General features: G+C 41.9%; 3 long non-coding RNA genes across 9 annotated transcripts in view; 2 read left to right on the top strand and 1 right to left on the bottom strand.

Annotated features, from left to right (window-relative positions):
* LOC100688849 overlaps positions 1-18,607 on the top strand; it is a 72,715-nt gene that overhangs the window by 42,409 nt on the left and 11,699 nt on the right. For 6 of the 7 annotated variants that reach the window (XR_005354596.1, XR_005354601.1, XR_005354598.1 and 3 more), the window contains one exon: positions 8,514-8,711. This is a non-coding gene — a long non-coding RNA (uncharacterized LOC100688849). Of the gene's footprint in view, positions 1-5,364; positions 5,429-8,513; positions 8,712-18,607 lie in introns of all 7 variants that reach the window. The other variant, XR_005354600.1, reaches the window with a different exon arrangement.
* On the bottom strand, positions 398-13,709 carry LOC119876008. The gene is made up of 3 exons (XR_005354613.1): positions 13,212-13,709; positions 11,391-11,580; positions 398-1,365 (listed from the first exon to the last, which is right to left on the bottom strand). It is a non-coding gene; the product is annotated as an uncharacterized LOC119876008 (long non-coding RNA).
* LOC119876010 lies at positions 10,471-18,260 on the top strand. The gene is made up of 3 exons (XR_005354615.1): positions 10,471-14,071; positions 14,297-16,179; positions 16,404-18,260. It is a non-coding gene; the product is annotated as an uncharacterized LOC119876010 (long non-coding RNA).

Here is an 18,607-nt window from a genome sequence, read left to right as displayed (position 1 = left end):
CTGCCTTCGGCCTAGGGCGCTATCCTGGAGACCCGGGATCGAATCCCACATCGGGCTCCCAGTGCATGGAGCCTGCTTCTCCCTCTGCCTGTGTCTCTGCCTCTCTCTCTCTCTCTGTGACTATCATAAATAAATAAAAAAAATTAAAAAAAAATAAAAAGTCACAAAATTAAAAAAAATATATAGGTATCTTTTGTGACAATATTTTGTGAAAAGTTTCAAAAAACCCTGTCCTCTTTTTTCCACATATCTTGGCTGAACATAGGTATTTTTTAATACTATTTTGTGAAAAAGACTTCAAAACCTTGTCCTGTGGTTTACACGTCTCCTGGCTGAACCTAGTTATTTTTTGTGACAACTTTTGTGTGTGACACGCTTTCAAAAACCATATCCTCTTTTATACATGTATCGTGGTCTAACATACACATTTCTTTTGTGACAAGATTTTGTGAAAGGCTTCGAAAACCCAACCTCTTTCTTACACATATCCTGGGTGAACGTAGGTATTTTTTGTGACAATAGTTTGTGACAGGTTTCAAAACCTCTGGCCACAAAAAACAAAAAACAACAAACAAAAAACAAAACAAAAAAAAGACAAACAAAACCTCTGGCCACATTTTTACGTATATCCTCTTCTAAAAAATTGAGATTTTATTTATTTATTTATTATTTATTTATTTATTTATTTAAATGTTCTTATGTTATTATGTTCTTTGTGAGAGGATAGAATGGGCCAGGCTCGGGGAGAGAGCCGAGCATGCACACAAGCCTCCAGTGGCAGTAGATAAGCGAGGAAAGTCCTTTGCTCTCCTCCGGGTGCCAAGTATCCCCCCAACGACTGCAGGGTGAGTAGGTGTAAGAGTAGCTAAACGACAACCACAGCTGTGGGTTCAGAAACCATCTTTTTGTGTAGAAAGTAATATAGCTTATTGATGAAGACTTCTCCAACAATTAGATTGTGTATAATGGACGCAAGAGAACTCAGGACATAAATAAGGGTCTTCTTCACCATAAACTGGCACATCTTTTTGAAACAACCCAGGAATTTCCATTGGTTGTCCGGCCATGTCACAAACAATGCAGGAACATAACTTCTTATCTTACCCAGGATAAAGGTAGCTACAACTTCCACCATTAATTCTGTGAACCAAAGTTTGATATTGAGCATAACTGACCTGTTACAGAACATAGGCAGTGTCCCCTTGTCTGCTTCGGTCCCAAAGAAGATGTGAAGCCTAGAGAGCCAGCCTTTAATAGTCACTGCTACACAGTAGGAGCTGGGCACGTGTTCTCTGTGTCTCTTTTCTGGAGAAGTTGTGCCACTTTAGAATTACATCCTTTATGTTTATAAATCTTGTGAGCCCTCTGAAAATAGGTTGAAATAGGTCCCAAAGTAGTACAAATGAATTTGTTGGTAAATTCATATGACTACTAATAATTTGCCTATGATTTGAGTCATCAATAACCCTGTGGCCTTTTTATAGGCTCCACAAATGAAACGAAAATCACTCCACCAATAAAATAACCCCATAAAGTTTGAAATCTTTTTTTTTTTTTTTTTGAAATCTGATATTTTTTATCTCAAACATCTCAATTGGATGTTTTTTATCTCAAACATCTCAATCGGATGTTTTTTATCTCAAAATCTCAATTGGATTTTTTTTTTAAAGATTTTATTTATTTATTCATGATAGTTACACAGAGAGAGACAGAGAGGCAGAGACACAGGCAGAGGGAGAAGCAGGCTCCATGCAGGGAGCCTGATGTGGGACTCGATCCCAGGACTCCAGGATCACGCCCTGGGCCAAAGGCAGGTGTTAAACCACTGAGCCACCCAAGGATCCCGATACACATTTTTTAAAAAAAGATTTTTTTAATTTATTCATGAGAGACACAGAGAGGCAGAGACACAGGCAGAGGGAGAAATAGGCTCCGGGCAGGGAAGCCTGATGAGGGCTCCACCCCAGGACCCCAGGATCACACCCTGAGTCAGAGGCAGACACTCAACCACTGAGCCACCCAGGCGTCCCAGATACACAGTTTTGACTCCACAATCCAAGGTTGGGGCCGGTGATCACAACTCTTTGCCTCAAACGTGACGGGCATTAAATAGACATAACAACGTCTACACTAAATATTGGTCTTAGGAAAATAGTGCAGAGACTATTGGGAGATTGCTCATGTGTCGTGGTGATGGGGAAGGGAGCAACCAAGTCCCCGTTTTCCAAGAGGGAAGACTTTAGCACCTAAAGGTGAAAAATCACTAAGTAGCCTCAGAGGGTGTTGAGCAGAGATGAGGGCCTTCCTGCAGGGGAGCTGGAGCTGTTCCCCCCACATCTCCCCGAAGTGGCCGCAGACAGAGAAGCCAGGGCTTTCCTGGGATCACTCTTAGGCACAACACACAGCGACACAGGCTTACCACAGCAACGTCCAGTGTGGTCGCCAATACAAGACGAAGGAACGTCCCTCCTCCTGGGAGGGAGCCCCAATCGGTTTTGCTCCCGGTGTGGATATGGGGACTAGAGTAATCATTCCATGTTCGAGCTGCAGAGGGGCTGCATGACAACGAGCTCACGTCTCCCTGGGGTTTCGGGTCATCCCCATCAAAATAGGTCTGCTCTGAAAAAAAAAAAAAAAAAATAGGTCTGCTCTGGGCCAGCCATACACAGCTGATTAAGATTAGTCCCAGAAGCCCAAACTTCTTCAGTCTTTGCCCATATAACATATGATGGGGACTGACTTCTCTCTCTGTCTCGCCTTTTTTGACATCAGGGGGATGGAATGAAAAACTCAAAATCTGGGGCATTTGGGTGGCTCCCTGGTTGAACGTCTGCCTTTGGCTAAGGGCGTGATCCCGGGGTCCTGGGTTCGAGTCCCGCATCAAGCTTCCTGCCAGGAGCCTGCTTCTCCCTCTGCCCGTGTCTCTGCCTCTGTGTGTGTGTGTCTCATGCATAAATAAAATCTTTAAAAAAGAAAACCTCGTAATCTCAGTTAAAGAAAACCTCATAATCTTCAGTCGATAGATCATCACCCATCAGTAAATGGCCTGCTTTCCTTTTTTAGGGAATATTACTTACTTAACTTAATTTTTATTTTTTACTTATATCTTTGGAAGCAGGCTCCTGCGGCAGCTTCCAGAAAGAACTCCTAGGAGGGCCTGTAGATCCAGCTTGCTAAGGAAGCTGTTGCTACTTCTTTTTTTTTATGATTTTATTTATTTATTCATGAGAGAGAGAGAGGCAGTGACAGAGGCAGAGGGAGAAGCAGGCTCCCCACAAGAAGCCCGATGTGGGACTCGATCCTGTGACCTTGCTGCTACCAAGAAGCTGTAGGGGTGCTGCGTCCCGAAGCCAGCACAGTGTCTTGGTTTCCCAGTTTTTCCCCTCTAGGAAGTAGCAACAGGGACAGCTGGGTGGCTCAGCGGTTTTAGCGCTGCCTTCAGCCCAGGGGGTGATCCTGGAGACCTAGGATCGATTCCTGTGTCGGGCTCCCTGCATGGAGCCTGCTTCTCCCTCTGCCTGTGTCTCTGCCTCTCTCTCTCTCTCTCTCTCTCTCTCTCTCTGTATCTCTCATGAATGAATAAATAAATAAAATCTTAAAAACAAAAACCCAGGGTTGTTCCTCTGCTCAAAGCCCTTATGTTGCTCACCTGTGAGTCACATCAAAACCCAAAGTCCCTGCAGCCCACAGGTCCTACGTTGGAGCTACTAGGAATGCTGGTCTGTAAGAAGATTCCAGCAGGTCTGTCAAGTTAGCGCCTGAGTTGAGAAAGTCTTGCAATGAAGAAAATGTTAGTGGAAATCAACAGGGCGCTTAGTGATGTGGACCGTCTGCCTCCTGGGCCAGGCTCCTCCCCTCCTTGCAGACAGCCCTTTGAGTAGCACTGCCCCTACCCAACCTGGCTCCTGCCCATACTGCGCTGTCCTACTCACCCCATGTGTTCCGGCCACAGGGGCTTTCTGACCCTTCCTCAACTCTCACGCAAGCTTGGGTCTCCCCCTGCTCCCCAGCATCTATTCCCTTTCCAGGAAATCATCTTTGTCCGGAGACTCGCAGCACTGCTCCCGCCCTCTCTTCCCATCTCAGATGTCACCCCACCATGAAGGATTTCTTTTTTTTTTTAAGATTTTATTTATTTATGCATGAGACACACACACACACACACAGAGAGAGAGAGAGAGAGAGAGAGAGAGAGAGAGGCAGAGACACAGGAGGAGGGAGAAGCAGGCTCCATGCAGGAAGCCCGATGTGGGACTCGATCCCGGGACTCCAGGATCATGCCCTGGGCCAAAGGCAGGCGCTAAACTGCTGAGCCACCCAGGGATTCCTCCAGTGAAGAATTTCATTAACTTTCCTATACAAAGGAACAGGATCTCCCCGTGAAACCCTCACTCTATGTTCTTCACCCTATTTTGGTTCTCTGTTCGATGGCTTTAGAGGACAGAAATACTGCCTTTTATATCTTTTTTCCCAGATGAAATGGACGTGTAACGTTGGATTAGTCTAGGTGTACGGCACACTGATTCGATATATGTATACATTGTGAAGTGATCACCGCAATAAGCATAGTTAATGTCCATGACTTCGTGTAGTCATACTTTTTGCTTTTAGCAAATTTCAAAAATGCAATGCAGTATTTTTTTTAAAAGATTTTATTTATTTATTCATGAGAGACACAGAGAGGGAGAGGCAGAGACACAGGCAGAGGGAGAAGCAGGCTCCATGCAGAGACCCCGATGCAGGACTCGATCCTGGGACCCCAGGATCATGCCCTGAGCCAAAGGCAGACGCTCAACCACTGAGCCACCCAGGTGCCCCTGCAATGCAGTATCCTTAACAGTAGTCACCACGCTGTGCATTACGCCTCTAGGACTTATGTATCTGGGAGATTTGATCTTTTGATCACCTTTACTCATCCCCACCACCCCCTGCCCCTCAGGCAAGGCAACTGCAGACAGTTCTCTGTCAGATTCCACCTGTAAGCAAGATCATAGAGTATCTGTCTCTCTTTGACTCGCTGGCTGCTCTTAGCACAATATCCTCATCCATGTTGTCCATCCATGTTGTCACAAAAGGCAAGAGTTTCTTCCTTTTTGTGGGTGAATAATATACTATTGTATGAGATCCCACCTTTTCTTTTTTTTTTAATTTTTTTATTTATTTATGATAGTCATACAGAGAGAGAGAGAGAGAGAGAGGCAGAGACACAGGCAGAGGGAGAAGCAGGCTCCATGCACCAGGAGCCCGACGTGGGATTCGATCCCGGGTCTTCAGGATCGCGCCCTGGGCCAAAGGCAGGCGCTAAACCGCTGCGCCACCCAGGGATCCCTCCCACCTTTTCTTTACCCATTTATTCCTCAACAGACTTTTAGGATGTTTCTGTATCCTGGCCTTTGTGAATGATGCCACCGTAAACCTGGGGGTGCAGGTATGTTTTTCAGGAGGTGATTTCATTTCTTTTGGTCATATACCCAGAAGTGGAACCGTTAGATCAGATGATAGTTCTATTTTTAATATTTGGAGGACTCACCATATTGCTTTCTGTGGGGTTTTTTTAGATTATTTATTTATTTGAGAGAGAGCAAGAGAGTGCTCATGAGTGAGGGGGAGGGGCAGAGGGAGAGAGAGAGAATCCTAAGCAGACTGTCTCCACAATCAGTCCGGAGCTCAACTCTGAGCTCAGGCCCTGGATGCTGAGATCATGACCCTGAGCTGAAATCAAGAGTCAGATGTTCAACCAACTGAGCCACCCTGGCACCCCCAACTCCGTGCACCCCTCTTTCTATATTTTTGGGTATTCCAAATTTTGGATATTAATCCCTTACCAGACATATGATTTAAAATGTCTCTCCCACTTGGTGGGTTGCCTTTTCATTTCCTCATGGTTTCCTTTGCTGTGCAGAAGCTCTTCAGCTTGATGAGGTTCCACCCACTTATTGATTTTGACTTTCATTGCCATCCAAAAAAATAATTGCCAAGACTGATGCCAAGGAACTTACTGCTTGTGTTTTCTTCTGGTAGTCTCATGGTTTTAGATCTTATACTCAAGCCTTTAATCCAATTTGAGTGAATGCACATGGTGCTCCTGCTGGAGCTCTCACTCTCCTGGATCCACTGCTCCGAAATTGTTGACACTTTGTCGGGTGGTTGTAACAGGAGGGCACTGCATGTTCTTGAGGGTGAAAAGTCTTTACAATTGACCTAATTTGAGCCCATTGAATTCATACACCATTTCTGAATCTGAGTACTTTCACACCAAAGCAACTGATTGTGGGAGAAACTTGTCCTCACCGGGCAAATTTGGGTTTATATTTGAAATAGTACATAAGGGGCGCCCGGGGGGTTGAGCGTATGCCTTTGGCTCAGATCACGATCCCAGAGTCTTGGGATTGAGTCTTGCATCCGGCTTCCCGCAGGGAGCCTGCTTCTCCCTCTGCCTGTGTCTCTGCTTCTCTCTGTTTCTCTCATGAATAAATAAATAAAATCTTAAAAAGAAATTTGCAGGGCAGCCCCGATGGCCCAACGGTTTGGCGCCGCCTTCAGCCCAGGCAGAGTCTGATCCTGGAGACCCGGGATCGAGTCCCACGTTGGGCTCCCTGCGTGGAGCCTGCTTCTCCCTCTGCCTCTCTCTCTCTCTCCGTCTGTCATGAATAAATAAATACATAATCTTTTAAAATAAACAAACAAATAAATAAATAAATGCGTAAATAAATAAATAAATAAATAATTTATAGGAAAGGAGCCAAGAATATACAGTGGAGGAAGGGCATGTAATATCTTCAGAAAAGGCAAAGGTATTCTTAAACACAAGGGAGCTTCAAAGGCCACACAGAACACCGGACTCAGGAATCTTCCAACCTGCTCATCTAAGTTGTCGCCCTCATCATCCCCTGTCCTCATTCTTCTTTTTTTAATTTTTAATTTTATTTATTTATACATTTTATTTATTTATTCATGAGAGACACAGAGTGAGAGAGAGAGCAGAGACATAGGCAGAGAGAAGCAGGCTCCATGCAGGAAGCCCGATGTGGAACTTGATCCTGAGACACTGGGATCATTCCATGAGCAAAGGCAGATGCCCAACTGCTGAGCCATCCAGGCCTCCCCTCATTTTATTTATTATTATTATTATTTTTTTAAGATTTTATTTATTTATTCGTGAGACACACACACACACACACACACACACACACAGAGGCAGAGACATAGGCAGAGGGATAAGCAGGCTTCATTCAGGGAGCCAGACGTGGAACTCGATCTTAGGACTCCAGGATCGTGCCCTGGGCTGAAGGCAAGTGCTAAACCACCGAGTTTTAATGAGTATTCATATTTATTTTATTTTTATATTAAAAGAATATTTTAAATTAGGCTCCATGTAAGCATAGCACCCCACAGGGGGCTCGAACACACAACCCTGAGACCAAGACCTGACCTGAGTTCATAACTTAGACCCTCAAACAACTGAGCCTAAGAACTTTTAAAAAAATATTTATTTATTTATTTATTTATTTATTTATTTATTTATTTATGTATTTATTTGAGAGAGAGAGAGGCAGAGACACAGGCAGAGGGAGAAGCAGGCTCCATGCCAGGAGCCCGATTCAGGACTCGATCCCGGGACCTCAGCATCGTGCCCCGTGCCAAAGGCAGGCGTCAAACTGCTGAGCCACCCAGGGATCCCTGTTTTTTTTTTGTTTTTTTTTAAATAAGTTCTACTTGGGGCCTGAGCCCACCATCCTGAGGAAAGAGTTTCATGCTCTAGGTATTCAGCAACCCGGTCGCTCCCTTTTCTTCTTCTTCTTTCTTCCTTTCCTCCTTTCTTTCTTTCTTTCCTTCTTTTTTTTTTTAATGCCACATCTTAGACTCTTTGGCTGTCTTGAATCCCTCAATCTGCCCCCCTCCCACACAGCTGCTCCTCTACCCATCTTTCCATCCCTGCTCAGCCCTTCTCCTCCCACCTTGGCCCCTCAACTCCTGAGAACCCCTGGAGCCTCGAGCCTCTTCCCTGTTATGGACTCTGGAGGGGCTCAGAGCCCCATGAGCTGCCATGGGAGGCTGAAACGGGCTGGCTGGGAACACAAAATGAACCTCACCCACCAACACTTTGTATTGGTCACACCCAGAGCTTCCTCTTGGAAGGCAGGAAGGTTTCAAGGGCCCCAGGGATCTTCACCCCAATTTCTTCCTTAAATCTGTTAAAAATTATGGTGAAAAACTCATAACATTACATTCCCTACCATTCACCGGGAACCAGGATACAGATGAGCAGGGGTATCAATATTCTCAGGGGCGTACAATGCATCTCTAGCACCCGTTCGTTTTGTAACAGGAAGTCTGTACCCACAGTTTCCTGTTTGCTCCTCCTCGCCCCCACCAGCCCCACATGTCTTCTTTCTGTTTCTATAAATTTGACTATGACGGGTAGGACATACAAGTGGAATCATAGGGTATTTGTCTTGCTGCGACCTGCTCATTTCATGTGGCAGCGGGTCCAGAACTCACTTCTTCCTTAGGATCGATGCTCGTTCCACTGGAGCTGGATGCCCCATGATCTTTCTCCGTTCCTCTGTGCGTGGACACGTGGGCTGCGTCTACATCTTGACTCTTGTGAACAACACTGCGATGAACAGGGATGAGCGGGGATCCCTTCATACTGTTGGCTTTCAGTTCTTACAGATGTAAAATGAATAAGGAGTTGGCTCCATCACATGGTAAGTCTATTTCTTAATTTGGAGGAAACCCGGCACCATGTTCCAAGCTGATGTCTGGTGTGCCATTTTACTTTTTCACCAACATTTGCCAGGGTTCCGATTTCTCCAGATCCTCACCAACACACATTAATTTATGGTATTTGGGTTTGGGGTCCTTTTGCTTATTGTTGTTTTTTTTATTTATTTTTTTATTTATGATAGTCACACAGAGAGAGAGAGAGAGAGAGAGAGAGTCAAAGACATAGGCAGAGGGAGAAGCAGGCTCCATGCACCGGGAGCCCGACGTGGGATTCGATCCCGGGTCTCCAGGATCGCGCCCTGGGCCAAAGGCAGGCGCCAAACCGCTGCGCCACCCAGGGATCCCTTGCTTATTGTTGTTGATGGTGACTATCCTGATGGGGGTGTGACTTGATATATATTTGTGTTCTATTTGCTTTCTGTAATGATTAGCGATGTTGAGCATTTCCTCAGAAGCTGGGTGGCCACTGTATACCTTCGGAGAAATGTCTCTTTGACATTTTTGCCCATTGTTGATTTTACTGATTTTTTTGTATACCTTTTTATTGGAGTTCCATTTGCCAACACTAGTACAACATCCAGTGCTCATCCTGTCAAGTGCCCCCCTCTTTACTGATTTTTTATTTATTAAAATATTTATTAAAAATTTTATTTATTAATGGGTGCCTGGGTGGCTCAGTGGTTGAGTGTCTACCTTGGCTTCATGTCATGATCCTGGCATCCTGAGATGGAGTCCCAAATCGGGCTTCCCACGGGGAGCCTGCTTCTCCCTCTGCCTACGCCTCTGCCTCTGAGTGTATGTCTCTCATAATACATAAATAGTCTTTAAAAATATTTTATTTATTTATTTGTTAGAAAGAGGGCACGAGAGGGGGAATGTGCAGAGGGAGAGGTAGAAGCCAACTCAATGCTGGGCACAGATCGAAATGAGGCAGGCTCAAACTTCCAGGGCAGCCTCAGGACCTGCGAGGTGCTCTGGGGAAGGTCATTCCACTCACATCCTTTCCCCTCCACAGGGTTTCTCCTGACCCAAGGGGCGCGTTCTCGTGAGCCCTCTGAATTTCACCATCACCCATCCCAACATGGGTCCCTTGAAGATGAGTTTGCGGGGAGCTGTCCCTTCCCCCAGCTCAGTCCTCAAGAGGCTGGCTCTACCCTGGTCAAATTTGGGATATATGCCTTACAAGTGGTAAAGATGCTTTCAACCAGTTCAGAGTTCTCTGTGTCGGACTTTGAACTTCTCCGGGAAAGGGGACACATCCCCAGAGCCTTCTGGGCTGCCGTGTCCCAGACCATCAGCCTTGGAAACCACCTCCACCCCCATCCTCCATTCAGCATATATCACCCAGGTTGCGTACCCATCCCTCCCCAACCCCTGCCAAGCCATGGAGTTCTCTATCCATCACCCTGGTTTTCCCTCCTCTTCCTCGGTGCCTTGCAACAGACCCTAAGCTACACAGGGTTGGAAGGAAATCAGCCTAGAATGGAGCAGTAAGGCTGCAGACATGCCATTGCCTGAAAGGAACTTTATTTGCTCAGTATGTGAAACAGGACAGAGTTGAGGCTGCAAAAACAAACACACACACAAAAAAACAAAACAAAAAAAAACTGTACTGAAATCAAAGGGGCAGCCCAGGTAGCTCAGCGGTTTAGCACTGCCTCAGCCCAGGGCCTAATCCTAGAGACACGGGATCAAGTCCCATGTCGGGCTCCCTGCATGGAGCCTGCTTCTCCCTCTGCCTGTGTCTTTGACTCTCTCTCTCTCTCTCTCTGTGTGTGTGTGTCTCTGATGAAAAAAATAAAATCTTGAAAAGAAAAAAAAGAAATCAAGGAGACACAGATTCAAGAAGAACCAAATGTGCTCTGGGGGCTGAGGGGGTGAGGGGCTCAATTGATGAAGGTAACACCATAGGTTGTAGAAGTTCTTCTGAAAGGATTAGGATCGATGCAGCATAAATAACTGGCTTTGCCACATAGAGACGGTGTCACTGGGTGGAGTTCAGCGAAATAAGCTTCCTTGTGACAACTGTGGCAGAACGGAGCTGTGTGTCGGTTGGTACGGGCTGCAAGTTCATGTGACATCAGACGCGGAGGCGGATCAGACCAACTTGCACATTGGTCTCCGGCCTCCCTGTCAGGCTGCTGAGCATTAGGGTTTCAATATCAATGTTTCCACTCACAGTTGTGAGCCAGTGTTCCTTGTGAGAGGACAGAATGGGCCAGGCTCGGGGAGAGAGCCGAGCGTGCACACAAGCCTCCAGTGGCAGTAGATAAGCGAGGAAAGTCCTTTGCTCTCCTCCGGGTGCCAAGTATCCCCCCAACGACTGCAGGGTGAGTAGGTGTAAGAGTAGCTAAACGACAACCACAGCTGTGGGTTCAGAAACCATCTTTTTGTGTAGAAAGTAATATAGCTTATTGATGAAGACTTCTCCAACAATTAGATTGTGTATAATGGACGCAAGAGAACTCAGGACATAAATAAGGGTCTTCTTCACCATAAACTGGCACATCTTTTTGAAACAACCCAGGAACTTCCATTGGTTCTCCAGTATAGTCAAGGAGAATGCAGGAACATAACTTCTTATCTTACCCAGGATAAAGGTAGCTACAACTTCCACCATTAATTCTGTGAACCAAAGTTTGATATTGAGCATAACTGACCTGTTACAGAACATAGGCAGTGTCCCCTTGTCTGCTTCGGTCCCAAAGAAGATGTGAAGCCTAGAGAGCCAGCCTTTAATAGTCACTGCTATACAGTAGGAGCTGGGCACGTGATCTCTGTGTCTCATTTCTGGAGAAGTTGTGCCACTTTAGAATTATATCCTTTATGTTTATAAATCTTGTGAGCCCTCTGAAAATAGGTTGAAATAGGTCCCAAAATAGTACAAATCAATTTGTTGGTAAATTTATATGACTACTAATAATTTGCTTATGATTTGAGTCAATGACCCTGTGGCCTTTTTATAGGCTCCACAAATGTAAGGAAAATCCTCCATCAATAAAAATAACCCCATAAAGTTTGAAATTGGATTTTTTTTTTGAAATTGGATGTTTTATATCTGAAACATCTCAATCGGGTGTTTTTTTATCTCAAACATGTCAATCGGATGTTTTTTATCTCAACTAAAGCCATTGGTTTTTTTTTTCCCCCTCATGCCTCCTAACATTGCTTCTTGTGAGAGGGTTGAAAAAACCCCTTGTCCTCTTGTTTATACATATTGTGGCAAAATGTAGGTATTTTCAGTTTCAATATTTTGTGAAAAAGTTCAAAAAGCCCTGTTCTTTATCACAGACATAAGGTCGCCAAATACAGGATTTATAGTGACAACATTTTGTGAGAAGCTTCAGATAACCTTGTCATTTTTATACATATCATAGTGATACAGAGGTACTTTTTGTTCCAATATTTTGTGAAAAGCTTCAAAAAAAAAAAAAAAACCCCGTCTTCTTTTCTACACATATGCTGGCTAAATATAGGTATCTTTTGTGACAATATTTTGTGAAAAGTTTCAAAAAACCCTGTCCTCTTTTTTCCACATATCTTGGCTGAACATAGGTATTTTTTAATACTATTTTGTGAAAAAGACTTCAAAACCTTGTCCTGTGTTTTACACGTCTCCTGGCTGAACCTAGTTATTTTTTGTGACAACTTTTGTGTGTGACACGCTTTCAAAAACCATATCCTCTTTTATACATGTACCCTGGTCTAACATACACATTTCTTTTGTGACAAGAATTTGTGAAAGGCTTCGAAAACCCAACCTCTTTCTTACACATATCCTGGGTGAACGTAGGTATTTTTTGTGACAATAGTTTGTGACAGGTTTCAAAACCTCTGGCCACAAAAAACAAAAAACAACAAACAAAAAACAAAACAAAAAAAAGACAAACAAAACCTCTGGCCACATTTTTACGTATATCCTCTTCTAAAAAATTGAGATTTTATTTATTTATTTATTTATATATATATTTATTTATTATTTATTTATTTATTTAAATGTTCTTATGTTATTATGTTCTTTGTGAGAGGATAGAATGGGCCAGGCTCGGGGAGGGAGCCGAGCATGCACACAAGCCTCCAGTGGCAGTAGATAAGCGAGGAAAGTCCTTTGCTCTCCTCCGGGTGCCAAGTATCCCCCCAACGACTGCAGGGTGAGTAGGTGTAAGAGTAGCTAAACGACAACCACAGCTGTGGGTTCAGAAACCATCTTTTTGTGTAGAAAGTAATATAGCTTATTGATGAAGACTTCTCCAACAATTAGATTGTGTATAATGGACGCAAGAGAACTCAGGACATAAATAAGGGTCTTCTTCACCATAAACTGGCACATCTTTTTGAAACAACCCAGGAATTTCCATTGGTTGTCCGGCCATGTCACGAACAATGCAGGAACATAACTTCTTATCTTACCCAGGATAAAGGTAGCTACAACTTCCACCATTAATTCTGTGATCCAAAGTTTGATATTGAGCATAACTGACCTGTTACAGAACATAGGCAGTGTCCCCTTGTCTGCTTCGGTCCCAAAGAAGATGTGAAGCCTAGAGAGCCAGCCTTTAATAGTCACTGCTACACAGTAGGAGCTGGGCACGTGATCTCTGTGTCTCATTTCTGGAGAAGTTGTGCCACTTTAGAATTATATCCTTTATGTTTATAAATCTTGTGAGCCCTCTGAAAATAGGTTGAAATAGGTCCCAAAATAGTACAAATCAATTTGTTGGTAAATTTATATGACTACTAATAATTTGCTTATGATTTGAGTCAATGACCCTGTGGCCTTTTTATAGGCTCCACAAATGTAAGGAAAATCCTCCATCAATAAAAATAACCCCATAAAGTTTGAAATTGGATTTTTTTTTTGATATTGGATGTTTTTTATCTCAAACATCTCAATCGGATTTTTTTTAATCCGATGTTTTTTATCTCAAACATCTCAATCGGGTGTTTTTTTATCTCAAACATGTCAATCGGATGTTTTTTATCTCAACGAAAGCCATTGTTTTTTTTTTCCCCTCATGCCTCCTAATATTGCTTCTTGTGAGAGGGTTGAAAAAACCCCTTGTCCTCTTGTTTATACATATTGTGGCAAAATGTAGGTATTTTCAGTTTCAATATTTTGTGAAAAACTTCAAAAAACCCTGTTCTTTATCACACACATAAGCTGGCCAAATACAGGATTTATAGTGACAATATTTTGTGAGAAGCTTCAGATAACCTTGTCATTTTTATACATATCATAGTGATACAGAGGTACTTTTTGTTCCAATATTTTGTGAAAAGCTTCAAAAAAAAAAAAAAAAAACCCCGTCTTCTTTTCTACACATATGCTGGCTAAATATAGGTATCTTTTGGGATCCCTAGGTGGCGCAGCGGTTGGGCGCCTGCCTTCGGCCTAGGGCGCTATCCTGGAGACCCGGGATCGAATCCCACATCGGGCTCCCAGTGCATGGAGCCTGCTTCTCCCTCTGCCTGTGTCTCTGCCTCTCTCTCTCTCTCTGTGACTATCATAAATAAATAAAAAAAATTAAAAAAAAATAAAAAGTCACAAAATTAAAAAAAAATATAGGTATCTTTTGTGACAATATTTTGTGAAAAGTTTCAAAAAACCCTGTCCTCTTTTTTCCACATATCTTGGCTGAACATAGGTATTTTTTAATACTATTTTGTGAAAAAGACTTCAAAACCTTGTCCTGTGGTTTACACGTCTCCTGGCTGAACCTAGTTATTTTTTGTGACAACTTTTGTGTGTGACACGCTTTCAAAAACCATATCCTCTTTTATACATGTATCGTGGTCTAACATACACATTTCTTTTGTGACAAGATTTTGTGAAAGGCTTCGAAAACCCAACCTCTTTCTTACACATATCCTGGGTGAACGTAGGTATTTTTTGTGACAATAGTTTGTGACAGGTTTCAAAACCTCTGGCCACGAAAAACAAAAAACAACAAACAAAAAACAAAACAAAAAAAAGACAAACAAAACCTCTGGCCACATTTTTACGTATATCCTCTTCTAAAAAATTGAGATTTTATTTATTTATTTATTTATTATTTATTTATTTATTTATTTATTTAAATGTTCTTATGTTATTATGTTCTTTGTGAGAGGATAGAATGGGCCAGGCTCGGGGAGAGAGCCGAGCATGCACACAAGCCTCCAGTGGCAGTAGATAAGCGAGGAAAGTCCTTTGCTCTCCTCCGGGTGCCAAGTATCCCCCCAACGACTGCAGGGTGAGTAGGTGTAAGAGTAGCTAAACGACAACCACAGCTGTGGGTTCAGAAACCATCTTTTTGTGTAGAAAGTAATATAGCTTATTGATGAAGACTTCTCCAACAATTAGATTGTGTATAATGGACGCAAGAGAACTCAGGACATAAATAAGGGTCTTCTTCACCATAAACTGGCACATCTTTTTGAAACAACCCAGGAATTTCCATTGGTTGTCCGGCCATGTCACAAACAATGCAGGAACATAACTTCTTATCTTACCCAGGATAAAGGTAGCTACAACTTCCACCATTAATTCTGTGAACCAAAGTTTGATATTGAGCATAACTGACCTGTTACAGAACATAGGCAGTGTCCCCTTGTCTGCTTCGGTCCCAAAGAAGATGTGAAGCCTAGAGAGCCAGCCTTTAATAGTCACTGCTATACAGTAGGAGCTGGGCACGTGATCTCTGTGTCTCATTTCTGGAGAAGTTGTGCCACTTTAGAATTATATCCTTTATGTTTATAAATCTTGTGAGCCCTCTGAAAATAGGTTGAAATAGGTCCCAAAATAGGACAAATCAATTTGTTGGTAAATTTATATGACTACTAATAATTTGCTTATGATTTGAGTCAATGACCCTGTGGCCTTTTTATAGGCTCCACAAATGTAAGGAAAATCCTCCATCAATAAAAATAACCCCATAAAGTATGAAATTGGATTTTTTTTTGAAATTGGATGTTTTTTATCTCAAACATCTCAATCGGATTTTTTTTAATCCGATGTTTTTTATCTCAAACATCTCAATTAGATATTTTTTATCTCAAACATCTCAATTGGATGTTTTTTCTCTCAAACATCTCAATCGGATGTTTTTTATCTCAACGAAAGCCATTGTTTTTTTTTTCCCCTCATGCCTCCTAACATTGCTTCTTGTGAGAGGGTTGAAAAAACCCCTTGTCCTCTTGTTTATACATATTGTGGCAAAATGTAGGTATTTTCAGTTTCAATATTTTGTGAAAAACTTCAAAAAACCCTGTTCTTTATCACACACATAAGCTGGCCAAATACAGGATTTATAGTGACAATATTTTGTGAGAAGCTTCAGATAACCTTGTCATTTTTATACATATCATAGTGATACAGAGGTACTTTTTGTTCCAATATTTTGTGAAAAGCTTCAAAAAAAAAAAAAAAAACCCCGTCTTCTTTTCTACACATATGCTGGCTAAATATAGGTATCTTTTGGGATCCCTAGGTGGCGCAGCGCTTTGGCGCCTGCCTTCGGCCTAGGGCGCTATCCTGGAGACCCGGGATCGAATCCCACATCGGGCTCCCAGTGCATGGAGCCTGCTTCTCCCTCTGCCTGTGTCTCTGCCTCTCTCTCTCTCTGTGACTATCATAAATAAATAAAAAAAATTAAAAAAAAATAAAAAGTCACAAAATTAAAAAAAAAATATAGGTATCTTTTGTGACAATATTTTGTGAAAAGTTTCAAAAAACCCTGTCCTCTTTTTTCCACATATCTTGGCTGAACATAGGTATTTTTTAATACTATTTTGTGAAAAAGACTTCAAAACCTTGTCCTGTGGTTTACACGTCTCCTGGCTGAACCTAGTTATTTTTTGTGACAACTTTTGTGTGTGACACGCTTTCAAAAACCATATCATCTTTTATACATGTATCGTGGTCTAACATACACATTTCTTTTGTGACAAGATTTTGTGAAAGGCTTCGAAAACCCAACCTCTTTCTTACACATATCCTGGGTGAACGTAGGTATTTTTTGTGACAATAGTTTGTGACAGGTTTCAAAACCTCTGGCCACGAAAAACAAAAAACAACAAACAAAAAACAAAACAAAAAAAAGACAAACAAAACCTCTGGCCACATTTTTACGAATATCCTCATCTAAAAAATTGAGATTTTATTTATTTATTTATTTATTTATTTATTTATTTATTATTTATTTATTTATTTATTTATTTAAATGTTCTTATGTTATTATGTTCTTTGTGAGAGGATAGAATGGGCCAGGCTCGGGGAGAGAGCCGAGCATGCACACAAGCCTCCAGTGGCAGTAGATAAGCGAGGAAAGTCCTTTGCTCTCCTCCGGGTGCCAAGTATCCCCCCAACGACTGCAGGGTGAGTAGGTGTAAGAGTAGCTAAACGACAACCACAGCTGTGGGTTCAGAAACCATCTTTTTGTGTAGAAAGTAATATAGCTTATTGATGAAGACTTCTCCAACAATTAGATTGTGTATAATGGACGCAAGAGAACTCAGGACATAAATAAGGGTCTTCTTCACCATAAACTGGCACATCTTTTTGAAATAACCCAGGAATTTCCATTGGTTGTCCGGCCATGTCACGAACAATGCAGGAACATAACTTCTTATCTTACCCAGGATAAAGGTAGCTACAACTTCCACCATTAATTCTGTGAACCAAAGTTTGATATTGAGCATAACTGACCTGTTACAGAACATAGGCAGTGTCCCCTTGTCTGCTTCGGTCCCAAAGAAGATGTGAAGCCTAGAGAGCCAGCCTTTAATAGTCACTGCTATACAGTAGGAGCTGGGCACGTGATCTCTGTGTCTCATTTCTGGAGAAGTTGTGCCACTTTAGAATTATATCCTTTATGTTTATAAATCTTGTGAGCCCTCTGAAAATAGGTTGAAATAGGTCCCAAAATAGTACAAATCAATTTGTTGGTAAATTTATATGACTACTAATAATTTGCTTATGATTTGAGTCAATGACCCTGTGGCCTTTTTATAGGCTCCACAAATGTAAGGAAAATCCTCCATCAATAAAAATAACCCCATAAAGTATGAAATTGGATTTTTTTTTGAAATTGGATGTTTTTTATCTCAAACATCTCAATCGGATTTTTTTTAATCCGATGTTTTTTATCTCAAACATCTCAATTAGATATTTTTTATCTCAAACATCTCAATTGGATGTTTTTTCTCTCAAACATCTCAATCGGATGTTTTTTATCTCAACGAAAGCCATTGTTTTTTTTTTCCCCTCATGCCTCCTAACATTGCTTCTTGTGAGAGGGTTGAAAAAACCCCTTGTCCTCTTGTTTATACATATTGTGGCAAAATGTAGGTATTTTCAGTTTCAATATTTTGTGAAAAACTTCAAAAAACCCTGTTCTTTATCACACACATAAGCTGGCCAAATACAGGATTTATAGTGACAATATTTTGTGAGAAGCTTCAGATAACCTTGTCATTTTTATACATATCATAGTGATACAGAGGTACCTTTTGTTCCAATATTTTGTGAAAAGCTTCAAAAAAAAAAAAAACCCGTCTTCTTTTCTACACATATGCTGGCTAAATATAGGTATCTTTTGTGACAATATTTTGTGAAAAGTTTCAAAAAACCCTGTCCTCTTTTTTCCACACATCTTGGCTGAACATCGGTATTTTTTAATAATATTTTGTGAAAAATACTTCAAAACCTTGTCCTCTGTTTTACACGTTTCCTGGCTGAACCTAGTTATTTTTTGTGGCAATTTTTGTGTGTGACAGGCTTTCAGAAACCATATCCTCTTTTATACATGTATCCTGGTCTAACATAGACATTTTTTTGTGACAAGATTTTGTGAAAGGCTTCGAAAACCCAGTCTTCTTTCTTACACATATCCTGTGG

The sequence above is a fragment of the Canis lupus genome, chromosome 1 (assembly GCF_011100685.1).
Source record: "Canis lupus familiaris isolate Mischka breed German Shepherd chromosome 1, alternate assembly UU_Cfam_GSD_1.0, whole genome shotgun sequence".
NCBI lineage: Eukaryota > Metazoa > Chordata > Mammalia > Carnivora > Canidae > Canis > Canis lupus.
The sequence above is the reverse complement of the archived record's forward strand: the minus strand, read 5'-3'. Positions and strand labels throughout refer to the sequence as shown.